Here is an 11,857-nt window from a genome sequence, read left to right on the forward strand (position 1 = left end):
AGACCATGACATGGCTCAGAATCGATCACAATGACAAAGGTATATACATTCTCAGTCTTCCCTTAAACTAAGAGATTAAATCACTTCATATCTTTCTTTCTACCAACTAATTCTTCTTTCCTGTACTATGTCATTATATGGAATCTTTCTTTTATATATTACCCCCATTGAATTAACTACTTCTATGAATTCGTTGTTCGTCTTGTTATGCTAATGAGGTGTGGCAAATTGAACCGATGTATATATGTGCCTGGTCCTACGTTGTAGCTGACCGATTGACTGGTTTTTATTTAAATCTTTAATATAGTCACAGAAGTTTAATGATTAAAAAATTCCTCTATTTTACTTAGTTTACTGCATTATAATTATTTTAGACAAAGTCATTCAGGGAACTTATACGTGGATAATGGTTGTCATTCTGTTGACATTATTGAAATGCAAATAAACTTCATGTAAATTTAGCATTAACTTCGCCTGTAGCTCTTCTAGAGTTACTGTCTGTCCCGAACCCACGCAAAGGTGGACGGTTGGGCATGGGATCGGCAACCCCATCCCGTAGAAAACAAACTTGCTAAAAAAACAGTAACCAGAATTAAATTTAAAGTAATTCTAACAATCTAAGTAACCAATGGTCATGTTCACATGTAAAACATTGTACACTGTTGAGGCTGTCAACAATCATATTCAAAAACCTAAACTTTGTGTTAAAAAATATGTTGATACAACCTGACCCTTTCTTTCTACAATGATCATCAATATCAGTCGCATATAACGTTAAGTTATCATGTTAATCTGATGAATCTTTCTTTCTGAACTATTCTAAATTGTTTTCCCATTTGTGTTCTTACGTAACTTTAGTATTTATCCCTTTGTCCTTACATAACATACATTGATTTGTTATTCAATCATACTTACTTACTTACTTACGCCTGTTACTCCTCGTGAAGGAACATAGGCCGCTCACCAACATTCGCCATCCAACCCTGTCCTGGGCAATCCTTTCTAGCTCCTTCCAGTTGTTATTCATCCTTTCCATATCTGCTTTTATTTCCCGACGTAATGTGTTCTTTGACCTTCCCCTTTTCCGCCTTCCTTCAGGATTCCAATCATAATAATTAGTTAATTCGTTTACTATATTTTATGTAATCTGCCAATTATTGATTGGGATTTTTTCAAGTGATTACTTTGGTTATTATGTAACTACATTGTCCTTCTATTTCCCATTACTTGGTCATTTGATTTCAGTGTCATGATCACTTGTGAAAGAATAATAATAAATAATAATAATAATAATAATAATAATAATAATAATAATAATAGAATCATGGTAAAGCCTTATTGGCAAGAATTATTTCTTCCGTTTTGTTATAACTCTCGGTTTTACTTCGTCTACGCGTATGGGACGTTAATTTGCATTAGACGAATGTCTACACCAGATCCCCACCTAATGTCTATTCTACAGGACTTCAACAGAACTCAGATCAAGAACATGTGATTAGCCTTACTAAAACGTAAATATATTTCCACACCAAAAAACCGACAACAATCCAACAACAATGAACAATCAATCATTATCATCCTCACCCACACCTCAGGTTTATTGATCTTTTTTACTATATTAGGCAAATCTAGACTTGATACTATTAAAATAACACCTTCTATACCGCTGACCTTGTTGTGTTCTCCGTACGAGATAACATAAATGGAACGTATTAATAGTCGTTATTGACGTAATCATCAGCACTCACCTTATCTAGGTCAGAGAATACAACTACATCAATTAACATCCACTTGAGCTCCAAATATTCTCCACCATTTCAAAAATGTTCTTCATGGTTTTGTAAGATAAAACTTCAGTGTTCGATCTCTACATATTTTGACTACACTTTTTTCAGAAATATATGAGGAGTCTACAGAAGGATAGAAAGAAACTATATCATGAAGTGACTCGGTATTTCAAATATCAATCGGGGGTCATATGATGATTGAGAGTTCAAAAAAGTGTAGTAACATAGTTGTCTTTCATACTTCTCATTTGTGAAACACGACGCTAGGCAGTAGTAATGTATCTGCCATACCACGAACTTACAAAGTATCTACACAACACATATACATAGCCTTCAACTGTCCATTTGTATCATTCGGTATCTCCTGCCATTTGAACTGTCTTCTCGTATGTTCTTCGAGTGTTCTGTCAATGCCTTGCTTTTGATGCAATGAAACTTTTCACTCCGTTTGACAATTATAGCAACTTCAACGTCATGTTCTGCTACACACTACTTACAATCTTGTGAGTAGTGTCCACTACAATATCTCTAACCAATAAGTCGTCGTCATTCTCTTATTCTTCTTTAACTTCTAGATCATTATTGCAATCTCCTTTTGATATTTCATTTCTTCGATCACTTTTTGATGTAATCTCTTCATATTCTTCTATAGCCTGAAATGACCATTAAACACATATTCTTGTGTATATGATTTATGTGTATGTCACAATGAAGTCTAAAGTTAGGATGAAATTGAAGTCTGATATGGACTGGATTTCAATAATTCACCAGTTATGATAATAACTTTATTGTATTTTATCTTTCTGAATATGAAGTTCATGAGAAGTACAGAAGACAAATACCGATAAAACAGTTTAAAATATAATCTTAACAGTTGAAATCATGAGTCAATTGAAGCTAGCCTATCATGGAAAACCTGGAAGCACTGGACGGTCGTTTCATTAATTGACTCGTGATCCTAATTATTCAAATTGCTATAATATCCACAAAAACCCCTTCTGATATTAATCAACATATGCTCACTAGTGACTGGCTTCAAGAGTTATTTCCTAGAGTTCTAGTGAGAAGCAGTGATCAGTGGAGTTGAACCGGGTCTGTTATGAAATGGTAACTCACTGAAAACAATGGTAGATGTGTCGCTCAATTTCGTGGATTAGTTTAAGTTAGATATTAACACTGTTGGATATCGGCCGGATCAGTGGTCTAGAGGTTAAGCATTCGCGCGCGAGACTGATAGTTCCTAGGTTCGAATTTCGCGAGGTGGGATCGTGGATGCGCATTGCTGAGGAGCCCCACAATATGACGAAAAGCCCGTCCAATGCTTCTAGATTTTCCGTGGTGGTCTAACTTTAATAGACTCATAACCTCAACTATTAAAATTACTATAATATATACAAAAACCCTTTTGATACAAAATATAATCCTTAAAAAAATGTCATCTCTTATTACGATGTCCTCAAATTCGCTTTATAGATAGTGTTATTAATATCGACTAAGGTGTGTGTATTATTAATTTCCCACCTTTCTATGGATTTTCTTTCTCTTTTTTCCCCTGTAAATAAAATAACTTAACCTCATTTAACCCCGTTTATCTAAAATGTTCCATTCATTTAAAGAATTGTTTAAAAGGTTTTCTTCCTTAGTTCATTTCACTTCATCATTGGGAAGATTGATTAACTAATTATAGTGTGATCGATGAAAATCGATTTGATTTGTACTACTGATTTGATAATCAAATTATATTGTTCTTGTCATGAGAATATATGTTTTCTGGTAAGAATACGATTAAGGTTATGGGTACAAAGTGTTGAAATACTTTGAACTGAGAAAACCTACCGGGATAGAAAGAGAGGTTCACTTCCATTGATTTTGACTTACTAACTGAATAGACATAAATATCACTTATGAAGACGAATATCTAAGAATGGATTACATGTGGTTTTCAAAATTATAATATTTTTAAAACATGGATATACAACATTGTATATGTTAAATACAATAACACATTTCAATGAACGACCACTCGTTGTTCCACAACCACCTCAAAAATTAATGTTTTACTAAATTGGTTGTTAATCACAACTCTCTCAGGTTCACTTCATCATCAATCACATGAACAGTAAGTCGGAGATCGTAAAGAACAAGAGACCGCCTCAGCTCTAGTTTCCATCAGTAAATTGTTGCAAATAGGATGATATTGGCGTCATGTGTTGCACTGCCAGTTATGTTCCGTCCATTCTACATCAGTTCAATTTGATGTTTGCTTTATGTTGTGATGTTCTGATGTATGGTGTTTCACTAACTTCCTCACTTAAAACGAATCTAATTTGTTAATGACATTTGGATAACCACATTCAAACGTGTTTAACCTAACTAATAATCAATCATATGAATGTGACCTTATTGAGTTCATATCATGCTGAGTAACGCGAGTATTTAATGATGTTTGTCATGCGATTGTTCTGTTAAAATGATAATCGATATTTCGTTGAAATGCATATTGAGATGTTGATTGATGTAGATGAGTGTTACATGATTCATGAATTGTGAATGATGGTTTGCTTAGTACATCAGTGAACCAGAATCACAGTGAGCAACCTAGTAAGCAAACAAACAGTGTATATATGTGATTGGTTTATTGATGGGTAAGAGAACTACTGAGAGGTTTGTTGTGAATAGAGAAGCATTGTTGTGGTTGTTGATGGTTACTGTGATACATGTATGTAGAATGAATGTTGATGATTGCCACTGGATTTAAGGAATAGTGTTGTGCTACTCCTATTGGACTGTTTACTTGATTGAGTTTTGATGACTACTTTGAATGACATGACAGGTATTGGTCAATGCAAATGATGATACTCAACCATTTAGATAAGTGAAGTGATTTGGTGTTGTCTTTAGTGAATGATTGGAATCGAATGATGTGAGATTGTGAACTAGTTTGTGAATGTCCTTTCTAATTGTAATTTGAGTAATGGTTATTTGTAAGAATAATATTTCTCTCACATACATGTAATACCGATGTATTTTGTTTTTCCAAAAATAATATTGATGATTGTTATCCATAGATAGTTTTGCTTTTTGAAGGGTAATTCATCCTTATTACATTTAATTATCTGTTATTTTGATGTCAAATAGCTTATTCATTGTGTCAGTTGATGTGCAATACATGGTAAACGTTTTTACTATACACAATGATCTTTTCGATTCGAATGTGTGTTTTGTTTGTTTCTTTGGAAATGCTGTCGAATAATCTATAAATATTGATTGATCATCTGAGAAGAGTTCATTAATTAATTGAGCCTTGACAATCAAAACATGATTATGGAATCAATCCAAAATCAATATTATTGATTACCTGTATAGTTTAGTAGTTCCCGGAATTTCAGCCTTGTACAGTAGTATTTAGTATTTAGTATGATATAAGATTAACGTAACATTTATAAAGTCTGTATGAACTCTTTTCAATTTTGAAATGTTTTATGCTTGTAACTATGTATTCATTATATTGTAGTGACCTACTTTTATTAAGAGAACGCGATTGGTTTAATGGAAACAATTATTATTATAACCAATTGTACCAGTGATTGTTTTACTGTACTTGCTTGTTTATCTATACTAAAGACTTTGTTGCTTCCTTTGATTGTGACCTTGCACGAATTCGGTTACGCTCAGTAACCACACTTGTACTCCTTTGACACGATCTCGGTATTCTTCCGATACGACGAGATCGCCAACGAATACATCTCGACTACAGCCATCAACTGCCTTCTGATATTTGACTTACGGAGGATCTTATCGGTTAACTGTCACGTAGTCTTCCTGTAGTGGTGATCATAGTCAACCGTGACTCGACGTCGCACTACAATCTTCGTACATTTATCAAGAATACCTTTGTAGTTAGTTATCGTATATATAGAAGTGAGAAATATATGATGAACTTATTACCTACTAATTAGTAATTAATGAGCATAAACTAACAGATACTATTTCATTTTAGAATATGGTAAACCCAAAAAAAACTCACTAACAAGTAGTAAGGAAATTTTAATTTTGAAAATAGTTCACTATTTCAGTCACTTACGGCTGAGGGTGGGGTGAATCCGCTCTCCTTCTCAAAATGCTCTCACAAGGCCACGCGTATACAGCCACTGTCACGGAAGTTCTACTCACTGATTTCTTGCGGCAGAAGTGTTGTTTACGAAATTCAGAGGACGAAAAACGAATGTCCGGGGTTTTAACCAGGTTGATCCACATAGGGGTGTTGGAAAACCCCCATTCCAAATCAATGGTATACATGAGCTCAAGGATCCTAACAGAACATGAAATAAAAACCAATTGTTAGTCGCCGGCTACCATGGGACTGCATCTCCCGACGTTGCTCCACTGACTTGTGGATTAGACTTTTAGGTTGAAGGCTCCGGGTGTAGTCCCCTAAGATAACCACCTGCTTTGGTCTGGACATCCGAGCAGTATCTCGGCCTACACACATATTAAACGAGTTATGTGTCGCATATGTGTCCGGTGCCATTTTGTACCAATATTTATGTGTTCAAACAAATAAATAGCACTGATCATTGTATATCCCGAACAATGAACCAACCACATAGAAATGTCTACAGTTCCCCCCTCTGAACTTCAATACTAGTCAGTCAGTCAGTCAGCTACAACGTAGGACCAGGCACATATATACATCGGTCCAAGTTGCCATACCTTATTAACACAACAAGATGGACACCGGATTCATAGAAGTAGTTAATTCAGTGGTGGTGATATATAAAAGAAAGATTGCAATAAGGATATAGTACAGGAAGAAAGAATTAGTTGGTAGAAAGAAAGATATGAAGTGATTTTAATCTCCTAGTTTAAGGGAAGATAGAGAGTGTATACACCGACGCCATTGTGATCGATTCTGAGCCATGTCACCAAGAGTCTACCTCAATAATAGAAGACCGATTTAACATATAGTGTCTAGTACTACTACAAGCATGCATAGATTATCCTAGCTTCCGGATAGACCAGTTTATTTATTCTTCATGGGTCACATTTTGACCTTGTCACTTATTTGTTTATTAGTCTTGATTGTTTGATTGTTTGAATCTACCAACATGTCTCACACCAGAAGTTAGTGACTTCAAGTACTGATGCCACGTTTTGGTTTGGCCGCCTCTAACTTTCTTCCAACCATTCTTAACACTAGTCAGCATTGCGCGTTGTGATAAACGGTGTTCATTCATACGTAAAAGATGACCCAACGATCTTAGTCGATGAAGATTCACAACCTCATCGACTGATTTTCCATCATTTCATAATATCCTGAGTCTAACCTCACTATTACTTACCCGGTGATCCCAACTGATGTGAGCAATATTTCTAAGGCATCGGTGATCAAATACTAGTAGCTTACGAGTATTTTCTACTCTTAATGGTCATGTTTCGCTGCCGTAAAGTAAGACAGAACGAATTGTTGTGCAGTATACTCGTCCCTTAATTGATAGACAGATATCTAACCTTCGCTATAGGTGACGTAAATTGGTAAAAGCCAAACGAGTTCTTCGTATCCGTGCTGAGATTTCGTCAGACACCAACCCATTAAGGCTGATCATACTCCCAAGATAAGTGAAGTTGTCGACACATTCAACATCATTAATAGTTGGTTTTAATTCTCTAGATATATTAAAAATACTTAATACTTGATAACATTCACTTATAATGTTATCATAATGATAAAGCAATTCGTAATGATTTCTTATTTCATCATCTTTGTCAGCTGGTTTTTAACAAAATTTTCATCAATTTTGATTGGCTAATTTCTGGCAATATTTCCAAATAGATGAATTATTTGTTGTTTAAATGAATAATTTCATTTTAGCTTTGTTTCATATTCATTATCATTGTGTTAATAAATCTAGTTTAAATTCAATGGTTAAGATCATGAGCCAGTTGAAGCTGAACCACCATGGAAAACCTGGAAGCACTGGACGGCGGTTTCGTCCTATTGTGGCCATCCAGTGCTTCCAGGTTTTCCATAGTGGTCCAGCTTCAACTGGCTCATGATCTTAACCATTGAAATTACTATAATATCCACAAAACCCATCTGATATAAATCTAGTTTAATTTACTGTTTGATTTTGACACTAAATATGTTAAGTTTGCTACTTGATTAACGTAGAATACGATGTACAACTACGGCACTCGGACGTTTAGAACCTTCACAGTCACAAATCACAAGACAGGAGAAGACTGGAGAAGTGCTTGTTGGGTGAGAATCGAAATGTACAGAAAATCATGGGTATTTACATATATTAGCGTTTGTTATATCAACATTATAATTCAGCCAATGCTCAAAGAGGTATGTTATGCTACTGTCCAATAGTAGCATGCTATGTTGATAGTCTAGAAAGCTCCATCATGTTCTGATTGGATAGAAACTCTTCGGCTCCTTTAAGGCCTTTGGAGTTCATGGAAGCCGTCCCAACAAAATACATTTAAATACAAAATTTTATTATAATTCTATTAAAAGATAGTTGCACAAATAATAAGCAAAACAGAATGTATATTTTTAGGCATCCTTGTTAATTTGATAAGAAATAATCCCAACGTTCATTATAACAGTAAGGTCTCGACTACTAATCGTCCAAGTCTATAAGAAAAGACAAAAATCCTCTTATGACAATCACAGAGGAGTCAGTTCAATTAATATATTAGCATTATGAGGATTTGTGGAGATTGCAGTATTTTAACAACAGAATTCACGAGTCAACCTAAGCTAGTCCACCATTGAAAACCTGGAAACACTGGATGGGTGTTTCGTCTTAATACGAGACTCCTCAGCAGTGCACATTCACGCGCATGCATGTGGATCAGTCTTTTTTAAATATTAAAGACTTCCTAAGGTATAGATTTCAGATTTTCTGATTCCTGTGGTGAACACGTTAACTTTCTAACAGTCTTTTGGGAATTTTTGAGTTCTAACGACAAACTATAACTAGTGAAGTCCAGGTATGCTAACAAATAGTCATCAAATTACATCACACATTAACTGTAATTGAAAATATTAACCGATTCCGTGATCTAAATGATAATGAAATTGGCATGAGACTTGAGAATCTTCGAAATTGATTGTTGTCGATGTAACTGAGGTAGAATTCTGACAAGTTTCATATTAACATAAAAATAATCTTGAGAAGGGGTTTTGTGGAGATTTTAGAAATTTCACTGGTTGAAATCATGAGTCAATTGAAGCTAGACTACCATGGAAAACCTGGAAGCATTGGACAACAGTTTCGTCCTATTATGGGACCCCTCAGCAGTGCGCATCCACGATCCGGCACCCCGAGAAACTCGAACCCAGGACTTATCAGTCTCGCGCCAGACGCTTTACCAACTAAACCACTGAGCCGGCACCCAACCGTGTTAATGTCTAACTTCAACCACCAGGTCTGTTGTGAGAAATCAACTCACTGAAGACAATGGTGTACGGTGACGCAACTTCGTGGATTAGTTTAAGTTAGATATTAACACCATTGGATGCCGGTCGGCTCAGTGGTCTAGAAATTAAGCATTCGCGCGTGAGACTGATAGGTCGTGGGTACGAATCTCTCGAGGTGGGATCGTGGATGCACATTTCTGAAGAGTCACATACTGGGACGAAACGTCCATCCAATGCTTCCAGGATTTCCATGATGATCTAGCTTCAATTGACTCATGAATTCAATTAATAAAATCATTACAAAAAAGATTTATTTTTCTAAGAGAAAAAAATTATAAGCAAAAACTATGACCATGAAAATGTTTCTTCGGGTCAGCAATTCATTCAATGTAATTTATTATCAGATTTGCCTAATTTTCTTTTTTTAAAACAAAACATTCTCTGAAATAATTAAAAATGACATTTATCAAATGTACTAATCTGTTGCATTTATCATCCATGTGATTTGTTCATTTTAGCTTCATTCATATTTGAATAGAAAAGGGGTTAGGTTAAACCACATGGTGTTAAGTTATAAAATCATAGAAAAATTGTACAAGAATGAGAGAGAGAGAGGGAGAGAGAAAGAGAGAAAGAGTGAGAATGAGAGACTGTAGTTTAGTACATTTAGATTTGACTAATTGTATTTCAGTAATTATGTTAACATAGAATAGTCTAAGAAGCATGGGATACAGTGGACAACTAGGATGCCGCTAGATGATCTAGCTTTTCTATTGCATATGCAACAACAAATGCAAAAGAACACGATCAGTATAGCAGCAGCCTTCAGCAACAGTAGGCCTCAACATATATAAAAGGGAAAAGCAAGGTTCTCCGATACAACACAACATGTGTTGAGGCTAGTATCCTCTATATCTGACTCTGATAAATAGTATCCCGTTAACTGAGTATTTAATGTACGCTAAATCTCCTAGTAGAATTATTGATTTACTCGAGATTTATTCAGAAGCCTGAATATCAGTTATATAGTTTATTGTTAAAGATTGGTAAAACCCGCAAGAATAAGCAGGCACACAGTGAAAACAAGAGTGTGTGTGTGTGTTAAAAATCCATATCTATTTTTGAGTGTTAATCAAGTATGGATAAATTATTGATTGTCTGTGTATTACAACCAGTGGGAGAATAGATTAAGAATTGACATGTGCTCAATCAGACTCACACAGAAAATTACATGGTGGATCAAGTGTCTAGATTACAGTGAGCAGATAAATAATACAATAGTTGAATGGGCTTACTACATATGCACCAATCAAATTACACTTGACGAAGAAGCTTTGAGAATGTAAAAGCTTTTACATATCTGGGCAGCATCTTTGACGAGCACAGTGGATCTGATGCAGATATGAAAGCGCGGATCGGCAAAGCAAGTGCAGCATATCTACAATTGAAGAATATGTGGAAATCAAAACAACTGTCTGTCAACCAACACCAAAGTCAGAATTTTCAATACAAATGTCAAGATAGTTCTACTGTATGGGGCAGAAACTTGGAGAACTACGAAAGTCATCATCTAGAACATACAAGTGTTTATTAACAGTTGTCTATGCAAATTCTTCGGACCCGTTGGCCAGACACTATCAGCAATAATACACTATGGGAGAGAACAAACCACATTCCAGTAGAGGAAGAAATCAGGAAAATGCGCTGAAAGTGAATAGGACACACAGTGAGGAAAGCACGCAACTGTGTCACAAGGCAAACCCTCACTTGCAATCCTCAAGGCCAAAAGAGAAGAGGAAGACCAAAGAACACATTACGCCGGGAAATGGAGACAGACATGAGAATAATGAACAAAAGTTGGACAGAACTAGAAAGAAAGGCCCCGGATAGAGTTGTTTGGAGAATGCTGGTCGACGGCCTATGCTTCATTGGAAGTAACAGAAATAAGTAGCAAGTAAGTAAAAATATCCTAAACCAAATGAAGCCATTGAAAACAATCTTTCATACTGTAGCAACAAAATTATGATTCATTTTGTGTTACTGTAATTGTTTAACCAATACTGAACATTATTGTAAAGTAATTGGGGAATTATAAATGAGCTATTTAATAAGTAGAATTGATTGCTACAGATAGGAATTGAGGTTTTGACGATGACTAATAAGCTGTGAAACGTAATTGAGAAGTTTATGTTAATCCTTTGAAATATCCAAATGTATATATCATGTAAATGTGTATAGTATTAAAAAAGTGCAAGGTAATTTCTTTACAAACAAGTTGAATTCCAAGTTTTAAGTGTAGACTTGAGTTTCTAATGTAGGTGTTCAGATTGCCAGCAAACAAAGTGTTTTGTGTTGGGTGGGGGGAGGGAACAAAACGGTTATTGGTTGTTTTCCTAAATAGACTGGTAGATAATCTAACAGCTAATTGATAATGTCATATGCAGTTTCCTATCCCTGGTACATAGTGGATTGCTTGTTTTTGGCTAATGCTAATGCACTTACTAGTCAGACAAATCACGTGTTCTTGAATCGAGTTGTGTTGAGGCTTTATAGAACAGTGTGTCTGGATATCTAGTTCAGAGGATGAATAATATACGTAGGTAAATAATCCATTGTTCGCCCTAAGCAATCTAGTGTC

The sequence above is a fragment of the Schistosoma haematobium genome, chromosome 3 (assembly GCF_000699445.3).
Source record: "Schistosoma haematobium chromosome 3, whole genome shotgun sequence".
Classification (NCBI taxonomy): Eukaryota; Metazoa; Platyhelminthes; class Trematoda; order Strigeidida; family Schistosomatidae; genus Schistosoma; species Schistosoma haematobium.